The sequence below is a fragment of the Lynx canadensis genome, chromosome C2, assembly GCF_007474595.2.
Source record: "Lynx canadensis isolate LIC74 chromosome C2, mLynCan4.pri.v2, whole genome shotgun sequence".
NCBI lineage: Eukaryota > Metazoa > Chordata > Mammalia > Carnivora > Felidae > Lynx > Lynx canadensis.
The window spans coordinates 67,039,104-67,061,842 of record NC_044311.2 but is presented as its reverse complement, the minus strand read 5'-3'; positions in this window follow the sequence as shown (position 1 = coordinate 67,061,842).

Below are 22,739 nucleotides of genomic sequence, written 5' to 3'. Positions count from 1 at the left end.
CTGTGAAGCTGAAGAAGCAGAAAGGGAACATTCAGGTAACTCAGAAGTAATTGCAGGCAACAACTACCGCTCTAGAGCTGGGTGTGGTAGAGCTTACAAAATAGGCTCCATGACTCCACCTCCTGGTATCCATGCCCTATGCAATATCTTCCCTTTGAAAATGGGCTGGACTTAGTGATACTTACAGTGAAAAGGATAAAGCAGAAATAACGAGATGTGACTTCCAAGTTTAGGATATAAAGATACTATGGCTTCTCTCTTGGCATGCTTGCTTTCGTTCTCTCTTGGATTACTCACCTGGGGAAAGCCAACTGACAAGTCATGAAGCAGTGCTTTGGAGATGAAAGAGATGAAAGTTCATGTGGCAAAGATGTGTAGCCTGCCAACAGCCATATAGGAGAGCTTGGAAACGGATTTCTCCTCCTCCCAGTTAAGCCTTCAGGTGAGACTGCAGTGCCTGTCAGCAGTTTGAATGCAACCTCATGAGAGACTTGGAGCCAGAGGCATCCATCTGTGTCCACATTGCTAATCCTCAGAAACTGTGAAATAATATATGTTTGCTGTAAGGCACTAGTTTCTGGGTAATTTGTTATGTAGTAATAATGACAAATACAGTAGGGAATCAAAAGGGAAAAGATGAGTAACCAAAACCTAGGAACTCAGAGAGTGACTGTATGTAACTTGGCTCTCAGTCCTCTGAGGAGGATGTAGGTGGGATAGACCCCTTCCCAATTATAGGTAAAACATAGAGGCTGATGACACTCCACACAACAAGAAAATTTGAGAAAAAGTTTATTATTGACACAAAGACTCCTGGGAAAGAACAGCATTCACAAATAGGTCCATGCTGACTTTAGTGAGGCAGACAGAGTGGGTTGGACCCTCATAGTGGCTCCTATATTGGGACTAAAAGGTAAAAGTTTTTGTGCATGGGTTGGCAATTTGCAAGGTTCGAATTGCTCGCTGCTGCCAAAGAAGAGGCACAGTTGGGGTTTCTTGTTATCTTGTTCAAATGTGGGGCCAAATGGGAAAGGGAGGGTGAGGCCTAAAAAAATGTCAGAAATCAAATACCAAAAAATGAAATCAGACTCTTTATTACTAGGTGTCTCCCAGGTACTGATTGTAATTCGGGAGCACAGAGGAGGGATTCCAGGAGATGGTACTCTGACCTCTTAACAAGACACACAGCTGGCTGCAGCTGACACCTCTGAGAAAGCACAAGTCCAGGTTTGGGGGTAACAAAACATATTTGAAAAGGTGTCTGATTAGGGCTGCTCAAACCATGCTGACAGGATGAAAGAAAGTCTCTTCTCTTCTTTTCCACTTTCCAAAACTCCTTTAGTACTGCCTATTAGCAGAAATGAATTGGTCTCTCGGAAATGTAACCTATCCAGGGTACTTGGGTGGCTCAGTCGGTTAAGCGTTTGATTTTTGTTTCAGGTCATGATCTAGCACTTCGTGAGTTTGAGCCCCACATCAGGCTCTCTGCTGTCAGCGCAGGGCCTGCGTTAGATCCTCTGCCTCTCTCTCTCTCTGTCCCTCCCTCACTCATTCTCTCCTTCTCTCAAAAAACTAAATAAACAATAAAAAAGAAGAAGAAGAAGAAGAAGAAGAAGAAGAAGAAGAAGAAGAAGAAGAAGAATGTAACCTATCCTAGCCCTAGAAATACAGAAGACACTATGGAAGGCTGGATTTAGAGCAGAAACAATACCCAGAACACTTCTTACCTTTGTCATTTCAGCACTGTACACAACCCTCCTCACATTTTTCAATTTCTTTAGCAAGAACTTCATGCTTCCACATTTATCCCAATGAAAATATTCTAATCATCTCCTCCAGAAGAGAAGACACACTCAAGAATGTCAACATCACCCTAATGATTTATTGGTTAGGTTAGTTCCTCTGCTGCTCCAATCGTAACACTACCTTGGATACTTTACAACTAGCACAAAAGTAAAAGCACTAGCCATCATCACCAATCCTTATTTATAATAAGAACATAAGGAGGAAAAAGGGGAAATACTGTATGCAACACTTATTACTAGAGTCATTGTTTCTGTAACTAGTCAGAAAAAAGTTTATAATTACCACTTCTTCCATTATCTGCTGCATGTTCCTCTGACCTCAGCCAGTATCTCTGCTTGTTATGGTTATTAAGCTGATAGAGTGACTCAAATCTTTATTCCTGAAGAATCTAATGTCTCAGTAATTCTATCTTTATTGCACTTCTGTAGTTTTCCATTAATTTTTACTATTAAAGATGTATGTGCTAAGAAGTAATCCAGAGAATCCACTTAGTTCCAATATAGTCCTCTCTGTGCCCAGTGTATAGCAGCAGGCTAATTTCTTCTTGATAATTAGGATCGATCGCTTCACCCAATAAAGTATCCTTGTCTTTTACAATTAATTCAGTGATATGAAAAACTCAAAATTGCCATATGGTGGTCTCAACTTTCAATTCAATGGAAAAATGGCCACATATCCTGATGGTAACATTCTTTAGTACCTTGGGAACTGATATTGCTAAAAGAATCAGAAAAGTCCAAAGTTTCAAAGATGGGAATAAAGTTTTTAGAAATGAATAATTAGGTGTAATAGTCAGAGGAGCTATTTATATTCCTTCCTCTTGGTTCTTGGAGCCATACATTCTGACCTTGAGAGAAACAGGACCATGTGTGTTCAAAACATACATTGTATGCTGTAGGAAAGTATCCCAGTCAGGGGCATATATGGAAAGACCAATGAATGCCATTCTGCCACACTTCTTTTGCTGTAAAACAATGTTATGTGGGATTTCAAGATGGTGAATTTAAGCATTCCGCAAGTCTATGAATAGTGCCTTCTGGCCAAAGTATTGCTGGCAAGTAAAGCAGATCCATACCCAGAATAAATGTGCATTCCTGGAAGTCAAATCCCTGTTCCCACCGCGGAGGAGCCACTAAATGAAAAGACTTGCTTGAAGTCCTTGACTTTCTTCTTAAAGGAGAGCCAATACACCCCAAACATCTGCTTTAGACTTTGAGTGTGAGAAATAAACTTTTACTGCATTAAAACACTGAGATTTTAGTGTTGTTTGTACTAACTTTCAGTCTATTTTTACTAATTCAAGCAGGAAATTTGCCTTCAACAAAAAATAAAAGAATTATAAATACCCATGAAAGAATTAAAGACTGAAACAGTTATCTACACAAAAACTATCCTTTTAACATCTAACATTAATACACATATTTCTATGTTTGATTGATGCATTGAGTTTTCTATCTTCATTCAGAAATTGTTTCCTATGTCTGAATAATAAGGATACTATTTTTTAAATGTTATTGCTACTACAACTGTTTATTATCACGATTGTTATTACTATTGATTAATTTTCTTTCAAAATATCAACATTTCAAGTAGCTCAAAGGGTTTCTTTCTGTCTGAAAGATGTGTTTTATTTAAAAAATCAGAGAATTTTCATAAAGTCAAAAATTTAATCATTCAGAAAATTAAAGGCAAGTTTTCTTTACTTCTATTCCCATTTCCCTCTTATGTATAATTTGCTTTTTTATTTATTATATTTCTGCTATTTCAAAATGGTTTATTAACTAAAAGAATAACTGCATGGTTGCCACTTTTCTTTTTTACTATAGTACAAACCCATTAAAATATGATCACATCTTGAAAATCCACTTTTCAGTGATACATAGCTAGACTACAAGGTGGAAAAAAGACTTGAGACTTTCTTTTTCATCCTCCGTAAATATAGCAAATGAACCAGAAAAAAAAAGTTAAGTAGCAAGTACAGCCAAGCTCTGTTTTTTGGATGGATGGCTTAGCATGAATACCTGTGAAAGTTTGCCATAGTAAAGCATGTCTTAAATAGCTATAGCAAACAGTCCTAAATATAATGTAGAGTCCTCTTTAATATAGAAATAAAATGTTTCTGGGGCACCCGGGAGGCTGTCAGTTAAGCGCCTGACTTTTGATTTTGGCTCAGGCCATAATCTCAGAGTTCATGAGTTTTAGTCCCATGTCACGTTCTGTGCTGACAGTGTGGATCCTGCGTGGGTCTCTCTCTCTCTCTCTCTCTCTCTCTCTCTGCCCCCCCCCCACTTGCGCCGTCTCTCTCTCTCTCTCTCTCTCAAAACATAAATAAATAAATAAATAAATAAATAAATAAATAAACTTTTAAAAAAAGAAAATATTTCTCTAATCATTAAGGGGAAAAAAGACACCCAGAATACAGATTGGTTTTAATAATTTAATAAGTCTTATATAGGCAGACTAAATAACCACCCGAATATTACATGATATTTGTCCTCCAATTCATAGATATACTATATATATGTATGAATTGTGATTCCCTCAATTCATCACTTTTATGATTTTTTTTTCTGTTCAATTTAGAATTTTATCTATTGATATAACTTTCAATGTCTTCCATCCCAGTCTGTACCATGGACATGTTAATTTTCCCCACTGATATATGTCCTTGCTTTGGGAAGTGGTTTTCTCCATCCATATGAAACTGATAGGACTACCTAGGAAAGGGCCTTGCCTCCATTACCAGAGGAAAATTCATGATCCAAAAGCATCAGTTGACTGTTGAAAAGCTCCACAGACCCTAGGCCTAGGGTTGCTGAGGGCCAGTTTCCTCACTTCACAGAGAATCTCTAAAGGAAAGCAGAGCTGAGACAGAAAGTGCCCTGATAACATGCATCAGCCTTAGCCCGAGCCTAAGCCCTTACACCTCCCAGGTACATGAGCCATGTATACACCTATTTTCCTTAAGCTGGTTTCAGTTAGATTTCTGTCATTCACAAGAGTCTAGAAATTAAAAGCTTTCACTTGCCACCCTTTCACTCTGTATTTCATCATGCTTTCTAACATATATTTTAGAATATTTAAAAACACAATGGAGAAAACAGAAAAATAATATAGCCATTAGTAAAAGAAAAGTGAACAACACTTTCAAGAAACCTAGGAGATAGACTATTTTCATGGATCCCAGGATAAGAAAGGGTGGGGCTAAATCCTTGCCAGGTGTTAGAGATCAATGATGGGTGTGCTCATTGCTACAGGGGTTTCATAACTTCTAGGCCCTGTAGCACACAGAGCTCTAATTCTAATCCAGTACATATGTACCATGGTTCATTCTAGCCTTCGTCCCTTGCCTGTCTGTTTCCTCCCACTCTAGCACCCCAACCTTCTCTAGGTACAGAATTTCCAGACTATTTCCTCTATCCCTTCTTAACTATGGCTTACTTATTCCTTCTTAATATGGCTTTGCCCCACCCATCTCCATTACATGAGACGGAAACTTGGATAGGGCTGGATTAGGGCAGATTTCCCTTCCTCCAGATGAGATAAAATATCAGAATTGACTGTTATTGGGGAGAAAAGTTTGGGAGGTTTTCTCAGTGGATACTCTTTCTCTCCGCCTGGCAATTCCATGTTGAGGTTTTCTTAGATTTCTCCTGTGAGAACCTGGCAGGGCTCCTGAGGGAAACCCTGCAAGTATACGGGGTCCTCCTATGACTACAACTTCTGGACACCTTTCACAATCATGATAGCATGCACTGTGCCTCCAGCAATTTCTCAAAGATTTTGTTGAAATGTTCATATTAGCCTATGGAATCTTGGCTTCTACTCCAGGGAACCAAATCTTTTTTGATTTTTCTCTCTGAGTATATCTGACTATAGTTTATGGGGTGAATATTTGCCCTGTATCCTCTACATTTCCTTGTGTGTCCAACCCCTGCCCCACATAATATTTTTTTAATGGTTATTTCTAATTATTCTTTTTTAAAAAATTCATAGCATTAAATACCTGGTTATAAAAGTAATTCATTTTCATTGAAAATATGTAGAAAATCAAACACCAAATCAACCACAAGTTCAACATGCAGACACAACAAATATTTTGACATGTATACTTCTGGAGTTTTTGAAAGTTTTTTTTTTTAACATTAATTCATTTATTTAGCATTAAGATGCACTTTCAATTTCCCCTTGACATGGGTAAGTGCAGAAAATCTCCTTGGAGCAGATGCATGTGACCATTGTCTCAACATCAAATGACCTCATTTGGTTGTATACATTGGTCCCAATGGCTGAGCCTGGGTTCTCACCTTGGGGCATTAAGCATGGTGCAACCCTCCTCCTCTTCCCAAGCCTGTGATGGGAACTACGTAACTGAGGGCAGCCAACAGAGGGCAGTGATGCTCCAGTCTGCGCAGGAAAATGTTTAAAGAACCAGTTTAAGTGGCAGTGGGGACAATGGCAAACCTAATGTGGGTCCTCTCAGGGGACTGGTCACACTCTATTTCTCTCTTCTGCCTGGGGTTTTGGACAATACATAAGGGGAGGAAGCCTTAAGAAAGAGACCCTGGACTTCCTAATAACATGAGCATTGGAGTCTTAAGCAAATAATTAAAAAGCTTTGTTATCAATTTTCTCCTACGATTAAATGGACCACATTTGTAGCCAGATGCCTTTTTTACAAAATATTCTTCTATTTATTTTTATTTTGTTAACATTTCTAAAGACTTCTAAAAATTAAAACTATGCCAAGATTAATATATGCTTCTCTGACTTTTATAAATTCATTCAAAAGGGTAAGAAAAAAAATCAGGATAAAGGAGAATAGGAGTCTGGTTGTGCACTAATTTAGAGACCCAACATGCCCATGTGTGGTCATTGTCAACCTTTCCCTCCTGGGTGCACTCATTCTGAATGCCAGTCTCCTAATAGGATGCCCACCAACAGGGTGAGAAGGAATAGAGGAAGGAGAAATACTCCACACTAATGTTCTCCACTAAAGCCCATATTATTTAGGCTGCAAGCTAGGCTACTATGATGAAAGGACAAAGAGGATCCAATAAGATAATAGTTTATTCCCTGCTAATGTAAACAGTCCAGAAATTAAGCAGGCAGTCTTGGCCTTGTAGTCATTTCTGCCATATCCAATTCATGGCTTGGACTTCTACATATAACTCAGGGAAGATGCTCCAATGCTTGCCAGTTCCCAACCAGTGGACAGGGGAGCCTCTGCCCAATTATTTTTAGTACGAGACACAGAGTGCTTGTTTTTTTACATCTCCTTAGACAAAACTCTGTCATGTGGCCATGCTTAACTGCAAGATATCTGGAAACTATAATCTTTACTTGGGCAAATATATAGCCACTTAAAACTTTATTACATGGAAAGAGGAGAATGATAATAACAGACAACTAGAGATTTGCCACAGATCTCAATAAAGCCCCAGGCTTTACCAACACCCAGTTGCTTCTCCATATCAATTATACTTCACAGTTGAAATGCAAGAAACTAAGAAGAAAATGGCAAGAAAGTCATGATTTTTTGTTATCTTTTTATCTTTTTTGTATATATTAGATGAAGTAATACATAAAAAGTATTCTGAAGATTTCCATAGTGGGAGTGCTACATATTATAGCTATTTTTATCAATAGTATTTGCAGTAGGTTGAATTATGGTCCCTAGATATGCATTTCCTCATCTTTGTAGGAAGATTTTATATTCTTATAATTGCTGCATTTACAATTGTGAGCTGTGGTGCCTCCATGGGAAGAAAATACATAGCTCCTCCATTCGTGTTATGCTTGGTCATGTGACATGTATGTGATATGTACCACATCTAAGCAGAAGCTTTGAAAACCATATGACAACAGCATATCTCAACTAAGGGCTCAGTGGCACAAAAACAGACACATAGACCAATGGAATAGAATAGAAACCCCAGAACTAGACCCACAAACGTATGGCCAACTCATCTTTGACAAAGCAGGAAAGAACATCCAATGGAAAAAAGACAGCCTCTTTAACAAATGGTGCTGGGAGAACTGGACAGCAACATGCAGAAGGTTGAAACTAGACCACTTTCTCACACCATTCACAAAAATAAACTCAAAATGGATAAAGGACCTGAATGTGAGACAGGAAACCATCAAAACCTTAGAGGAGAAAGCAGGAAAAGACCTCTCTGACCTCAGCCGTAGCAATCTCTTACTCGACACACCCCCAAAGGCAAGGGAATTAAAAGCAAAAGTGAATTACTGGGACCTTATGAAGATAAAAAGCTTCTGCACAGCAAAGGAAACAACCAACAAAACTAAAAGGCAACCAACGGAATGGGAAAAGATATTTGCAAATGACATATCGGACAAAGGGCTAGTATCCAAAATCTATAAAGAGCTCACCAAACTCCACACCCGAAAAACAAATAACCCAGTGAAGAAATGGGCAGAAAACATGAATAGACACTTCTCTAAAGAAGACATCCGGATGGCCAACAGGCACATGAAAAGATGTTCAGCATCGCTCCTTATCAGGGAAATACAAATCAAAACCACACTCAGGTATCACCTCACGCCAGTCAGAGTGGCCAAAATGAACAACTCAGGAGACTATAGATGCTGGAGAGGATGTGGAGAAGCGGGAACCCTCTTGCACTGTTGGTGGGAATGCAAACTGGTGCAGCCGCTCTGGAAAGCAGTGTGGAGGTTCCTCAGAAAATTAAAAATAGACCTACCCTATGACCCAGCAATAGCACTGCTAGGAATTTATCCAAGGGATACAGGAGTACTGATGCATAGGGGCACTTATACCCCAATGTTCATAGCAGCACTCTCAATAATAGTCAAATTATGGAAAGAGCCTAAATGTCCATCAACTGATGAATGGATAAAGAAATTGTGGTTTATATACACAATGGAATACTACGTGGCAATGAGAAAAAATGAAATATGGCCTTTTGTAGCAACGTGGATGGAACTGGAGAGTGTGATGCTAAGTGAAATAAGCCATACAGAGAAAGACAGATACCATATGGTTTCCCTCTTATGTGGATCCTGAGAAACAGGATCCTGAGAAACAGGAACCCATGGGGGAGGGGAAGGAAAAAAAAAAAAAAAAGAGGTTAGAGTGGGAGAGAGCCAAAGCATAAGAAACTGTTAAAAACTGAGAACAAACTGAGGGTTGATGGGGGGTGGGAGGGAGGAGAGGGTGGGTGATGGGTATTGAGGAGGGCACCTTTTGGGATGAGCACTGGGTGTTGTATGGAAACCAATCTGACAATAAATTTCATATATTAAAAAAAAATAAATAAATAAAATAAAATTAAGTAAAAATTTTGAAAAAAAAAGTTTTAGAGTCATAGCTATCTGGACAATCTGCTTATTAACATGGAGAGAAGACATTGTATTGGACATCTGATGATGATATACCATCTCTTGAACGTGAGATAGTCCAAGACTCCAGCAGGGTAGGGGAAGTAGCAATCAACACTGTGTGGCTTTCTTTTCCTTTATATTTATAAATCCCCAAGACTTGTGATAAATCTAAGAGGCATGAAAAGATTGGTGTAAGAGTTCTTCTTGCCTTTCCCAAGACAGAAAAATTGGAGGAATTTTTTTCAGTGTGAATGTGATGCAGTCTTCATCAGTACAACCCGCATGTGTTACCAGTGCTTTTGGAATTAGTTTGTTGGCATTCTTGGCTTAGCAAGAAGACTGTGCTAGACTGGCCTCAATACAGATTCAGGGTAAGAGCAGAGATCGACAAAGAGGCCAAGTTATATTTAAATTACGTAAGGGCCTTGATCCAAATTGCCATATTATTACTGGAAAAATAGATTATTTATATTCCTCTCCCAATAATGTGTTAAGATTTCCATTTAAAAATATGCTCACCAGCACTGTGAATTGTCCATTTTTCATCTTTACTCCCTTGATAGGCATATAACCATATCTTCCTTTTTATTGAAAAAAGAGACATCACATCTGTATATATTCCTTTAACTCTCTCTCTTTTTTTTATAGCTACAAGGCTATCTACAATTATGCCTCTCTTTATCTTCTTCCCTTAAGCCTTAGAAGTTGTTGGTATCCCTTCTTCTCCTTCTGTTTATGATATGATTCCTATACCCATGCATTTTCTTCTGGAACTTGCTACATTAGTTTTATACTCTCAATGGTAACTTTATCTTTTCCTTCTCACTTATTACTTCCTTTATGCCTGAAACACGAATGAGTCTCTACGATCTTAAAATTATTTTTTCTTGATCCTGCATTTACCTTCATCTTGCCACCTCTTTTGTTTCTTTCCTTATCCAAAGTTCATTAAAAAGTAGAACTGAATTACTGAACTAAGACTTCTATGTGTAATTCCTCACTATTGGTATCTTGGAAAAAATTTCCAAATACCTCCCTCCCCCAGTTCATAATTCTTTTTTTTTTTTAATTTTTTTTAACGTTTTATTTATTTTTGAGACAGAGAGAGACAGAGCATGAACGGGGGAGGGGCAGAGAGAGAGGGAGACACAGAATCGGAAACAGGCTCCAGGCTCTGAGCCATCAGCCCACAGCCCGACGCGGGGCTCGAACTCACGGACCGCGAGATCGTGACCTGAGCTGAAGTCGGACGCCCAACCGACTGAGCCACCCAGGTGCCCCCCCAGTTCATAATTCTAATAGCCACCTTCCAGTTCATGTCATATTTCATTTCCAGATTATTTGGCAACAATGGCACTTTTCTTCCTTTACTTTTCTTTTTTTTTCAGGTTTATTTATTTATTTTGAGAGAGAGAGAGAGCATGTATGAGCAGGGGAGGTGCTGAGAGAGAGAGAGAGAGAGAGAGAGAGAGAGAGAGAATCCTAAGCAGCTTCCGCTGTCAGCACGGAGTCCCATGTGGGGCTCCAATTCACAAACTGTCAGATCATGACCTGAGCCAAAATCAAGAGGTGGTCCCTTAATGAACTGAGTTACCCAGGCACCCTTATTTTTTCTTAAACCTGCTCTCCATTGGTTTTTGTGCTAGAAATTGTTTTATTTTCTGCTTTTCAGTTTTTGTCATCAAATATTCATCACCACTCCTTTTTATTCTTTTCCCTGTATTGCTGCAGCTGGAAACTCCAGAAACTGTATTTCCCAAATTCCCTTCCCACCAGAGTTCTGAAGTGATTTACATTCTGATAAAGAGAATTTGTTCAAGATTGGAAAGACAGAAAAGAAGCAAAAATCAATGATTCTTCTTTTGAAATCAGTAGGTATATGCAAAGGCTTCTGCAAACATGTGGATACCTGTGATTATTGCAGCAATTCTCTGTGGTTCCTGACCCAAGCAGCAGTAGAAACTTCTTGTTTACCTGAGGTAGTGGTCTTCTCTGACTTTCCCCTTTTCAAAAGTTTTGTATGCACCTGAGTCCTCCTAAAATATCTCTCCCTTATTGTCACAATCAGAGGTGTTTATGTTGTTCTGACCAAAGCCTTACTAGTCAGCTCCCATGAAAAGTGCTTTGGTATTCATTTTGATCCTCCTCCTATGTTTCAGCCCATTCATTCTGTCTCCTTTGCAAGGTTCACTCTTCACATATTTTTGATCATGGGTGTTCTTCTTATTCTATATGATCTCTTTAGTCACTATCTTACTCTATACCATCTCACCTCCCCCTTCTCTATATTATATTCTAAAGCTCCAGACTCATGTAAAATAATGATCATATTTATCAACTTTGCCTTGAGGTAAGGGATGATTCTACAATTTCAATAGCTTATAACAAGCGACAAATGTTTATCAGTCGCTTGGATTTCATGTCAACTGTGGGTCATTACTGAATTGGATGTAAGTCTGAGCCCCTAGTTTTTTTTTGTTGTTGTTGTTCGTTGGGATTTTTATTTTTTTTATTTTTATTTTTTTTTAATATATGAAATTTATTGTCAGATTGGTTTCCATACAACACCCAGTGCTCATCCCAAAAGGTGCCCTCCTCAATACCCATCACCCACCCTCTCCTCCCTCCCACCCCCCATCAACCCTCAGTTTGTTCTCAGTTTTTAACAGTTTCTTATGCTTTGGCTCTCTCCCACTCTAACCTCTTTTTTTTTTTTTTTTTTCCTTCCCCTCCCCCATGGGTTCCTGTTTCTCAGGATCCTGTTTCTCAGGATCCACATAAGAGGGAAACCATATGGTATCTGTCTTTCTCTGTATGGCTTATTTCACTTAGCATCACACTCTCCAGTTCCATCCACGTTGCTACAAAAGGCCATATTTCATTTTTTCTCATTGCCACGTAGTATTCCATTGTGTATATAAACCACAATTTCTTTATCCATTCATCAGTTGATGGACATTTAGGCTCTTTCCATAATTTGGCTATTATTGAGAGTGCTGCTATGAACATTGGGGTACAAGTGCCCCTATGCATCAGTACTCCTGTATCCCTTGGATAAATTCCTAGCAGTGCTATTGCTGGGTCATAGGGTAGGTCTATTTTTAATTTTCTGAGGAACCTCCACACTGCTTTCCAGAGCGGCTGCACCAGTTTGCATTCCCACCAACAGTGCAAGAGGGTTCCCGCTTCTCCACATCCTCTCCAGCATCTATAGTCTCCTGAGTTGTTCATTTTGGCCACTCTGACTGGCGTGAGGTGATACCTGAGTGTGGTTTTGATTTGTATTTCCCTGATAAGGAGCGACGCTGAACATCTTTTCATGTGCCTGTTGGCCATCCGGATGTCTTCTTTAGAGAAGTGTCTATTCATGTTTTCTGCCCATTTCTTCACTGGGTTATTTGTTTTTCGGGTGTGGAGTTTGGTGAGCTCTTTATAGATTTTGGATACTAGCCCTTTGTCCGATATGTCATTTGCAAATATCTTTTCCCATTCCGTTGGTTGCCTTTTAGTTTTGTTGGTTGTTTCCTTTGCTGTGCAGAAGCTTTTTATCTTCATAAGGTCCCAGTAATTCACTTTTGCTTTTAATTCCCTTGCCTTTGGGGGTGTGTCGAGTAAGAGATTGCTACGGCTGAGGTCAGAGAGGTCTTTTCCTGCTTTCTCCTCTAAGGTTTTGATGGTTTCCTGTCTCACATTCAGGTCCTTTATCCATTTTGAGTTTATTTTTGTGAATGGTGTGAGAAAGTGGTCTAGTTTCAACCTTCTGCATGTTGCTGTCCAGTTCTCCCAGCACCATTTGTTAAAGAGGCTGTCTTTTTTCCATTGGATGTTCTTTCCTGCTTTGTCAAAGATGAGTTGGCCATACGTTTGTGGGTCTAGTTCTGGGGTTTCTATTCTATTCCATTGGTCTATGTGTCTGTTTTTGTGCCATGACTCTAAAACTTAATGTGCAGCATACCTAGTGGATGCAGAAATTGACCTGAGAATTTTTCTCTTATCAGACAAGTTCATAGTTCTGCTTAAAGGGCTGTGTGGGACAGGCTTTTAAAAAAACAACAATAGGGGCGCCTGGGTGGCGCAGTCGGTTAAGCGTCCGACTTCAGCCAGGTCACGATCTCGCGGTCCGTGAGTTCGAGCCCCGCGTCGGGCTCTGGGCTGATGGCTCAGAGCCTGGAGCCTGTTTCCGGTTCTGTGTCTCCCTCTCTCTCTGCCCCTCCCCCATTCGTGCTCTGTCTCTCTCTGTCCCAAAAATAAATAAACGTTGAAAAAAAAATTAAAAAAAAAAAAAAACAACAATAATAACAAAGTGCTTACTTTATGTCAGGACCTATCCCAAACACTTTACATGTGTTTAAATAAGGCATTTCCAAAAATAACCCATTGAGATAATTTACTACTATGATCTTCATTCTACAGATGAGGAAATTGCTCCACAGAAATGCTAAGTATCTTGCCCAAAATTGTGTACATAGGAAATGCTGGAGACTGACTTAAAAAGAAAATGAGAAAATTTCAGTATTAAAATTTTAAGTAGCAGTCAAAAAAATAGCATAGTAAACTCCTATTTACCGTTCACTTTACTTCAAGGACTGAAAATTTTTGACTGCTCTTGTTTTATCTATTTACCCCTACTGGTAACCTTTCTCTTCACTTCCCTTCTTCCTTTCACTTCTCTCTTTCCTTTTCCTCCCTCTCTCTTTCCATGCCTTCTCAATTTCTTCCTTCCTTCTTTTTTCTGTATTGGAATATTTTAAAGCCAATCTTATGTATCATGTGCTTTCCCCATTGGAATTCCGTACAAATACACTTCACTAGCTGGTGCACCCATCTCAGGTTCTGTGAGTGTTGGCTAATATCTTATAGCTTCTTCCCTCTACTGTAGAATTGTCTTGGACAAAATGGGAGTTACCTTGACAAGGAGACTGTCCCACCCCCTGCCCTGTCCCCCACCCCCACACCTAGGTAGGGGAAAACCTTGGCTGACCCAATGATAAACTGACACATGAGTTCACAAGGTTCTTCAGAACTATCTTGGGCATGAGATGGAAGTTAGTCTCCAGCCAAGACTACATTCTTAGCTAGCTATTTTTCACTGCCCTAGACTGCCTTCCTCATTCTTCTTTAGGCACTCCTCCTTTTCTCAAAAAATCTCTTGAACACAAATCATTGTTCTAGGCTCTGCTTCTAATCTGAACTGAGATAGTTAACAGCAGCAGTTGTGCTAGGAAGCAGATTCTAAGTCTGGGGTTTGGGGTTGGATTACTCACAGTTCAGTGGCAAAGAGGCCCAAAGATGGATGAGAGGTAGACTATTTTATTTGTTTATTTTATTTATTTTAGCAATTGTTAACACTTTCATCTGTAGTTAACCAGGATGAGGGAAGGACATGCAATAGATGGTACACTGTCTCGGGAATTTTAGAGGTACGGGGTAAATGGCAGCTCTAAACAGTGTGGAACTGTTGGCTATTGCTGAATGCCATTGACATATTGAAGAAAGAAATTAATGTATAGAAAGAGAAAGTGACAGGTTCAAATCTATTAATCAACAACTTAAAACAATTGTGAGAATCAAAGAGCCTTCCTGACGGCATATAAAGAAACCACTCATTTGCAGCTGGACAACAAAGCTGAAGATCAAGAATGAGACTTAATTTTTAAAACTTCAGAAAAGGCTAAATTCACTATTTATTTGCATCTCCTACACCAAAGTTGGGGTTTTGATAGAGAAGTGGAACTCTGATACTTGTGGTAGGAGTGTCTGGATAGATGTGATTGAAAATTTTGAATGCTTAGATCCCTTAGACCCTCTTGGTTTGTCAAATTGGCCCATTCTTCCTTTTGGATGATAGAGCCCACCATCCCCATGCTTAAATATGATGCAGAATGAGGAAGGTGCTTTAACAAGACTATGCTTACCCTCAGCTGAGGTTAACTCATCAATGTTTAGCATAACCCAGTTGGGGAAGTGTTGGACCTGCTCAAGTAGAAGGGAATTGTGCACCAAAATAGCTACTGGATATGGCTGACATGTAGGGGCAAGTGTGGGGGAAATAAACCTGGGTGTTGTTCCCAGGAATGCTGAATGGGGTGGGAGCCAGGGGCGAGGGTTAGGGATGAGTAACAGAATATAAAACTGGGCAAGTGAGATTTTGTTGATATTGGAGAGCAACCCCATGATACAGGGTTTAATATCCTGGTAAGATCCCCAAATGATGTTCCTAGTTCACTGCTGGGATATCTTCTCAAAGCTTGGAAAAATTAATTCTTCCTAATAAATGAAGTACATTGTGGAGAAAAGAATCTAAAGTCTTAAGAAGTGGGCATGTTAGAACACATCAAGTATATAAAGCTAAAAAATATCCACAAGTTAACCATGTTCCTCAGGAGGGAAGTGGAAGACACTGTCTGTCAAGTGGAAAAAGAATGCATGGGTGAAGGGTCACTAGCATTGCTGAGTAGGAGATACGGGGCTTACTAGTATCAATGAAAGTGGAGAGGGTAATAGGTATTGGACTGGTACTTGGGAGGGGCATTTAGCTATCAAAAGCAAGGTAGATTGTAGATTTAATGAGCAGCAAAGTTAGAATATTGTAATGTTAGCTAGTGGGTCTGATCTAAAAGGTTTTATTAAAATGGTTCAGAAAACCTGGTTCCTAGGCAGCCAATTGATTGCCAATATGAAGTTACACCTTAATATATATAATAAAAATGTAAATATATAATCAAAGAGATCAAGAATGAGTGAGCAAAGGCCAAGTTTAGCTGATCTCATAGAAAGTTCTAATTTTATTCCCAATTTTCAGACCTTAGCCAGTTCTCAGACCCACAATTCACTTACCTAATAAGAGACCTCTCATGAGGAGTAACTCAATGATATCACAGCAAATATATATAGTCTTAATTCTTGTTATTGAAAATGACCTATGACTATATACTGAGATAAACATACACTAGGGAAAGAGTGTATGGCTAACAGGTCTGAATTTATGCTGGACCCAGAGTCCCATCATGCATCCCACAATTAGAATAGAAGATCTGGCTAAGGTCCATCTTGCAGCTGGTTAAAGAACAAAAATGGTGGTAATATTCCCAGTCCTGAATGTAAAATTAGATTGGATGTACCTAGCAATTGGAAGATTCCATGCATTGGTTCACTGAACTTAAACTAAAAGCTATTGTAATAAGAAATCTTCATCATATCCCTTCCCCCCGTTTAATTTACCAGGTTGACTACTGCAAAAACTGGATGAATCATGGCAGATGGCAGTGAACTGCTTCAAATTTAGTCATGTGGTGACCCTAATTACATCTGCTGCACTAGCTGTGGTATCTTCCCAGGGTAGATTGACAAAGCCTCTAGCACATGGAATGAGTTTCCATTCCCAGCAGAAAAGAGGACCAGATGCAGTATGCATTCATTGAATGGACAACCGTATACATTGGTGGTTTTACCTCAAGACCATGCAAATTCACATGCTCTCTGTAATAATATATTGAAGAGGGACCTGGATCATGTGAACAGAACACAAAACAATACATTGGTATGTTGGTCACAATGTTGGGGTATCTCTTCTCTTCCAAAGTAAACAGCAAGTTATTACACAACGTACAAATAAGAAAGAAGTACAATGCTTGGTAATTCCATTTGTATTCTAGAAGCAGTGTGTTTTGTTACCTGGAACACTACCCAAAATGATTTATAGGATGATGTGGAAGGCTACTAGCTTTAGGACTCAGACTCAGAATAAGAGATGTCCTTAGAGCATGTCCTGGTTGTGGTATAAGTAAATCTATTTGGATCGTGTAACCTAGAATATCCAAAGGTATTAGAGTTATCTTTGGCAGAGAAAGATGCTCTGTGGAACCTCTGGCAAGCATGAAAAGCAGAGTCAACATGTAGATCCCTACATTCTGAATCATGGTCATGCTATCTTCGCTAGATTGTCTATCTGTTTACTCTCAGTTCTAAATTCCTACCTTTGTCTGCTCTGTTAAAGTACAGCTGAGCCCTTTAAACAACTTCCTTTTGGAAGCTGGCACCAAAGCCTTGTCAGTTGAAGGTACTGGAGAGACACTGCAATGAAAAAAGGGGTGTGCCTCCTGTGTCTGTCATCCCTGGTAGGCAGGTTCCCGCAGTGCATATAGTGTCCCAGTGCCACTAGGGCATGTGAGGCTTTCTCTAGCACCAGGCTTTTGCAGCCCTTGTAGCTTCTCCAGTGCCTGGCTCCTTCAGTGCACACCGCCCATCATCACCCAGTAGCCAGCAGCTTCCCCTAGTATCCCTTCTTAGGGAGGAAGGTAGGGGTTTGTGATAAAATGCATCCAGTAAGGAATTTTCCTATTCTGTGCTTTCAGTAATGAAGTCCTCTGTCTTTGATTCTAGAGTCTTGTGTTTTTCTCCAGTGTCTACAAATCTGTTGCAGGCTAACCTGTTAGCCTGCAAGGAGGACAAAATATTAAGCCCTTCTCAGTTTTTGACAGAAAGCCTATACCTCCTTGCTGGGGTGGAGTAGTGAGACTCTTCCCTAGGTACTTGATCTCAGCCCCAGGTTATATTGGATGTTCCCTGTATTTGCTGTTCCTATATTCTGCTAAGTTTTCTTACTTCTTACTAACCAATTCCTCATTATTCTAATTCCTTATGGTTGATGATTCTTTACATTAAACTTTTCCTGTTCAAATTATTCTGTCATTTCTTTCTTTTAATAGTACTAAGATGGATATAAGATTTACAAAAGAAAGCTAAGCAGCACTTAAAAACAGGTCCTGGCATACTACTGAACTCAGAAACTGAGCTTCTGACTCAAGAACATCAAATGACCATGTAGTAAAAATGATCTGTCTTGAGTCAGAGCTATCAGGTCGTAACATTGGGCAAGGCTGACAGCAATCTGTTGTAAGATGGAAGTGGTATGCTGAGGTTCAGGCTCAACTAGGTCCAGAGGGCACAAGTAACCTGCAAGAACAGATGGCTTAGACCCTCATGCCAGCTGCAGCCGTTGCATTAACAGCTATCCTTCAGCCTCGTGGGACGGGTTCTCCATTGCCAGCTGTTGGAGAAAGAAAGTTTAAACTTGATTCATGAATGGATTGTCTTGGTATACTGTTGCAAGTTGAAAATAAACTTTTTAAAACTGCATCTCCTCCTCAGGAGTGACCCTGAAAGACTAGTAAAGGGAAATCGTCTCAATGGGTAGAACCTCAGCCAGTTCATCTGGTCATTCACTTTGTGTAGAGACGGAAGTGGTCCACAGTCACAGTGTACCTGGAATCATAGGCTTTGGTGAGCAGATCAGCTGTTTGGTCAGAAGTCTGGAAAGAGAAGATTGGGGTCCAGGAGGCCTAGGAAAGAGGCATGTGCTCAGGCCTCTGAGACTGGGTGAGCAGTGTGAGCATCTCTGTATTGCGTGCTAACGACTCTCTCACCCTCTTTTATGTCGTTTTACTCATTAAAGCTAAGAGGTCATTTGGTACTTTAGAATCAGTGTGGTATCAATATGTTCCTCCACACCCATGTTTTTTGCAGTAATCTGGCAATAGATCCGGACTGCATTAAATTCAGCTCTTGCTTCTCTCTCTCTTTTATCAGTAACAAACCACAAAGAGGCGATACGGTGCATACTTCCTATTGCGTCTCACCAAGAACATGATATGATTGTCCACTTTTACTTAGGTTAAGATGGTTCAAATGTCATCCATCCATTAAAAAAAAAAAAAAAGTCCCATAAATCTTTCATCTAACAGCTTAAACATTTGTTATTTGGTTATAAGTTGCAAAATGGTAATGTTTCAATTCTAATATTCCTCCTGAATTTATTAGTTATTATTCTTTTTTAAAGAAGAACTTCCATCTTTTTTTTGGGGGGGGGCTGGTGGGGGGAGATATTCTGAAATACACTTTGAAAATACAGAATAAATAAATGTTTTTTTTCTTTTATTTATAAGTTTCCTATCTTAGCAACTATCATAGCTGCCCCATGAGTTTCTTTTTTAATATAATTATGAAGTTAAGGACTTATATGTATAAATCTTATACATGGGAGACATTTTTTTTGGTCTAGTTTAGTCACTACTTTTTTTTAAATGTTTGTTTTATTTTTGAAAGAAAGAGAGCAAGGGGAGAGGCAGAGAGAGAAGAAGACAGAGTATCCCCAAGCTGGCAGCACAGAGCTGATGTGGGGCTCCAACCACAAACCCTGAGATCATAACCTGAGCTGAAATCAAGAGTCAGACACCTAATCAACTAAGCTACCCAGGGACCCTGCAGTCATTATATTTTTATTGCTCATTTTGTTCTATCTTTTGTAAATGGAGCTAATAAATGAATATTTTTTAATAAATATAGTATAAGTTTATTATTTATTTTACTAATAAGTTTATTATTTACTTTGCTAATGTATTTAATTTTATACTTGTATGTCTTTTCTGTTGCTTTGAAAAACCTTGTCTCTTAATAATATATTCATTTGCTTTATCATTGTATATCATTGTAAACTATCATTGTAATAGTTTCAAAATAATAATGTCAGTATGCCAAATACCAAAATAATGACACCAACATTACTAACAAGACCACTGAAAATAATCTCAGTATGTTTTTGGTTTTGTTTGTTTGTTTTCCTTAGGGTATATCTACTAGTGATGTACAGTCAAAATATTGTTTTCAAGTTAATTTGGAATAATTCTTGTTCATAGACTTATGATTTTAACCAGATATACACTTACATTGATGCATTTCAATTTGTTTTCAAATGTTAGGCATGTTTTGTTTTGTTTTGTTTTTTGTCATCCTTTGGTTTATTATTTTTTCAAAAAAAATATGCAGGACGTTACATGATTCTGAATTTTTTAGCTTCTATCCTAGACTATCTCTCCTGTTCTCTTTTTCCTTGATTTGGTAAACGTTTAAAATTTATTTTTGTCCTTTCCTTGTTTTGGATTTTGGGTTTGAACCCAAGTAGTCTGGCTCCTCAGTCCATGATCTTAAGCACAATGGTAGATTGAAACTGCCCATCAGAAATTACCAAATCCTTTTTTAACACAGGTAGGGGTAGAGGTGGGGATGGGGTTGGGTAGTGATGCCGTTGAAAATTGTATATGTTTGTAACTAGTTCTTAAAATGTAAACTTGGAGAATATCATTCTAGGGTTCTTTATAAGCCCCACTCCCACCTGTACCTTCCAAATTCAAAACCACTAGGCAGCAGCTAAAAGCCTCTTTTATGGCTTTTTGTGTTCCAGAAGCTTACAGCCTTAACCCAGATACCTACTTTATAGATTCATAGCATGCAAGCTTTGCAGATATTCTTTTGAAGTTTGCATTTATAAGGCTTTGTGTACCAGCTTCTGTAAATTTCCATGTGACCTGTCTGAACTTCTTGAAGACAGAGTGTGAACAAACATTACAAGCTTTTTGTGAAAGAGAATGTAGGCTCCATATAAAAAGATTTTTCCTAAATCCCATTATATCTCCTTTAACCATCCCTGTTCATTCTTACAAAGTTTCACTACCCCTGGTCACTCTCACATCTCTCTCTTCTACTTTTGCTTCACTCCCCGCTCTGTCTCCTTAACTCTGGGTTTCTCAAAAAGTCTATTCAGTGCACCAAGCCCACTCAACATAATAAAAGGCTGCCAGCATGTGGAATAGCTTTAGACCACAAAAGCACCAAAGGCAGGGTTGTTAGCTATTTCCTTTGTTCTTTATGAATGCCCCTGGGGAGTCCTCAGTTTATCCGGTTACACTTCAAATTTTTTCATGACCTTTGTGACCTTTGACATAGCAACTCTTCTGGGAATCTAGCCCAATAAAGTAATTCAAACTGGTACAAAGATGTTCATTGCAAAAATTGTATAATAAAGTTTGTTACTATTTAAGTGTCCAACAATAGGGGGATGATTAAATGATGCTACTTATTTATCCTAGGCTATGAAGGATTCATTATGTTATAAAGACAGACAACCTTAATAATATAAAAACTCTTAAGATGTACTGTTAAGCGATTAAGTATAAACACAGTAATAGCAGTAATAATCTGAAGAAAATATGACAAACTATTAGCAATCTTTTAAAAACATTAATAATGATAAACAGCATTAATTTCTGTGTTTTCCAAGTTTTCACAAATGGGGATACATTACTTTTATTAATAATACACACCCATATATACACAGACTAACCACAAGGGTATAAACATGGGAGCTGATTGCTCAAGCTTTTTATGTCTATAAAAGACAGATCTGAAGGACAATAGTCCACAGAGAAAAAAATGGGCATATAAAGAGTTATAATTTGAAGATGTGGGCTTCAAAGGAAACAGTTTCCAGATAAAGTCAAACAAAGTCAAGATCTGGAAAAGATAATGAGAGACTGCAACTGACATCGCCTGGCCTTATGGAAGCTGGGATAGGAGAAAAGCACAGCACACACTGGAGAAAGTGACACGGAAACTGAAGCTTTCAATGGAAAATTAAGGTAGCACTTCTTAAAATGCAACCATTTGGGATTTTTGTCATCTCTACTTTCTACATAAACTATTATTTTTTCAGTATTTTTCTTTAAATCAACTCACCATCTCTCTCCTTTTTTTAATCAAAAAGTTTCCTTTATTTTTAACCTAATCAATAATATGTCTGCAAAGATGACTCTGATATACATTTTTCTAATACACATTAAAAATGTAGTTATTAAAATTAAAATATTTACCCAACGGACACCCTGAAGTAATCTTTGAGGCACTACTTTAGAGCAAGGAGATGAAGAGAACTTTCTCTGAAGAGAATGAGTATGCAGAAAAAAAGTTGCCAAGGACATAAGACTCCAGAGAGCAAAGTGAAAGTTTCTGGATGGCAATCAACAATAAGAAAATGGGAGAGGGGTTGGGATGGGCAGCGTAAATCTTTAAGTGACAGAACAGAGTAATACACCAGGAGAATCTGCATTTTGGATGATGGTGCTTGACTATTAAGATGAGAAGCATGAATGAAATTATCTGATCTATAAGCATTCACCTTTGGCTTAAAAAAAGAAAAAAAATAGGGGCACGGAAAGAAGGGAAAATTTGGGCTTCAAACAATAGGATCAACTAGAGGTACCAACAGTGGACTAAACTAGCAGTGCATGATACATTTATAAGAGAGGAGTATGCTGGCCAACAGGGGCAACACTAGGACCCACAGAGTTGTTCACCCCAGGGAGAGCTAACAGGCTGAAACAGACCTTGCAAGCACTGAATCCAGAGTCACTTTGGGGGAACAGACTTCTAGTTACCAAGGCAAGTACCACTGCTCAGCTGTAAGCTGGTGAGGAAGAACCTGATCTCACACATGGGCAAAGTAAAAAAAATATGTCTAGTCTCAAGTATTTGGGTTTACTCATACATATATCGAAATGAATTTCAACTTTATTACACCTGGGCAACAAATAGATATAGCAATGAAATAATTAAAATAATAAATGCTTTGTTAAGCATTGACAGGAAATACTCTGTTTTATTTCATTCATATCACTGAATATTATTTTACTAATGTCCATAAGATCAGGGAATTTGTATGTTTTGTTTCCTGC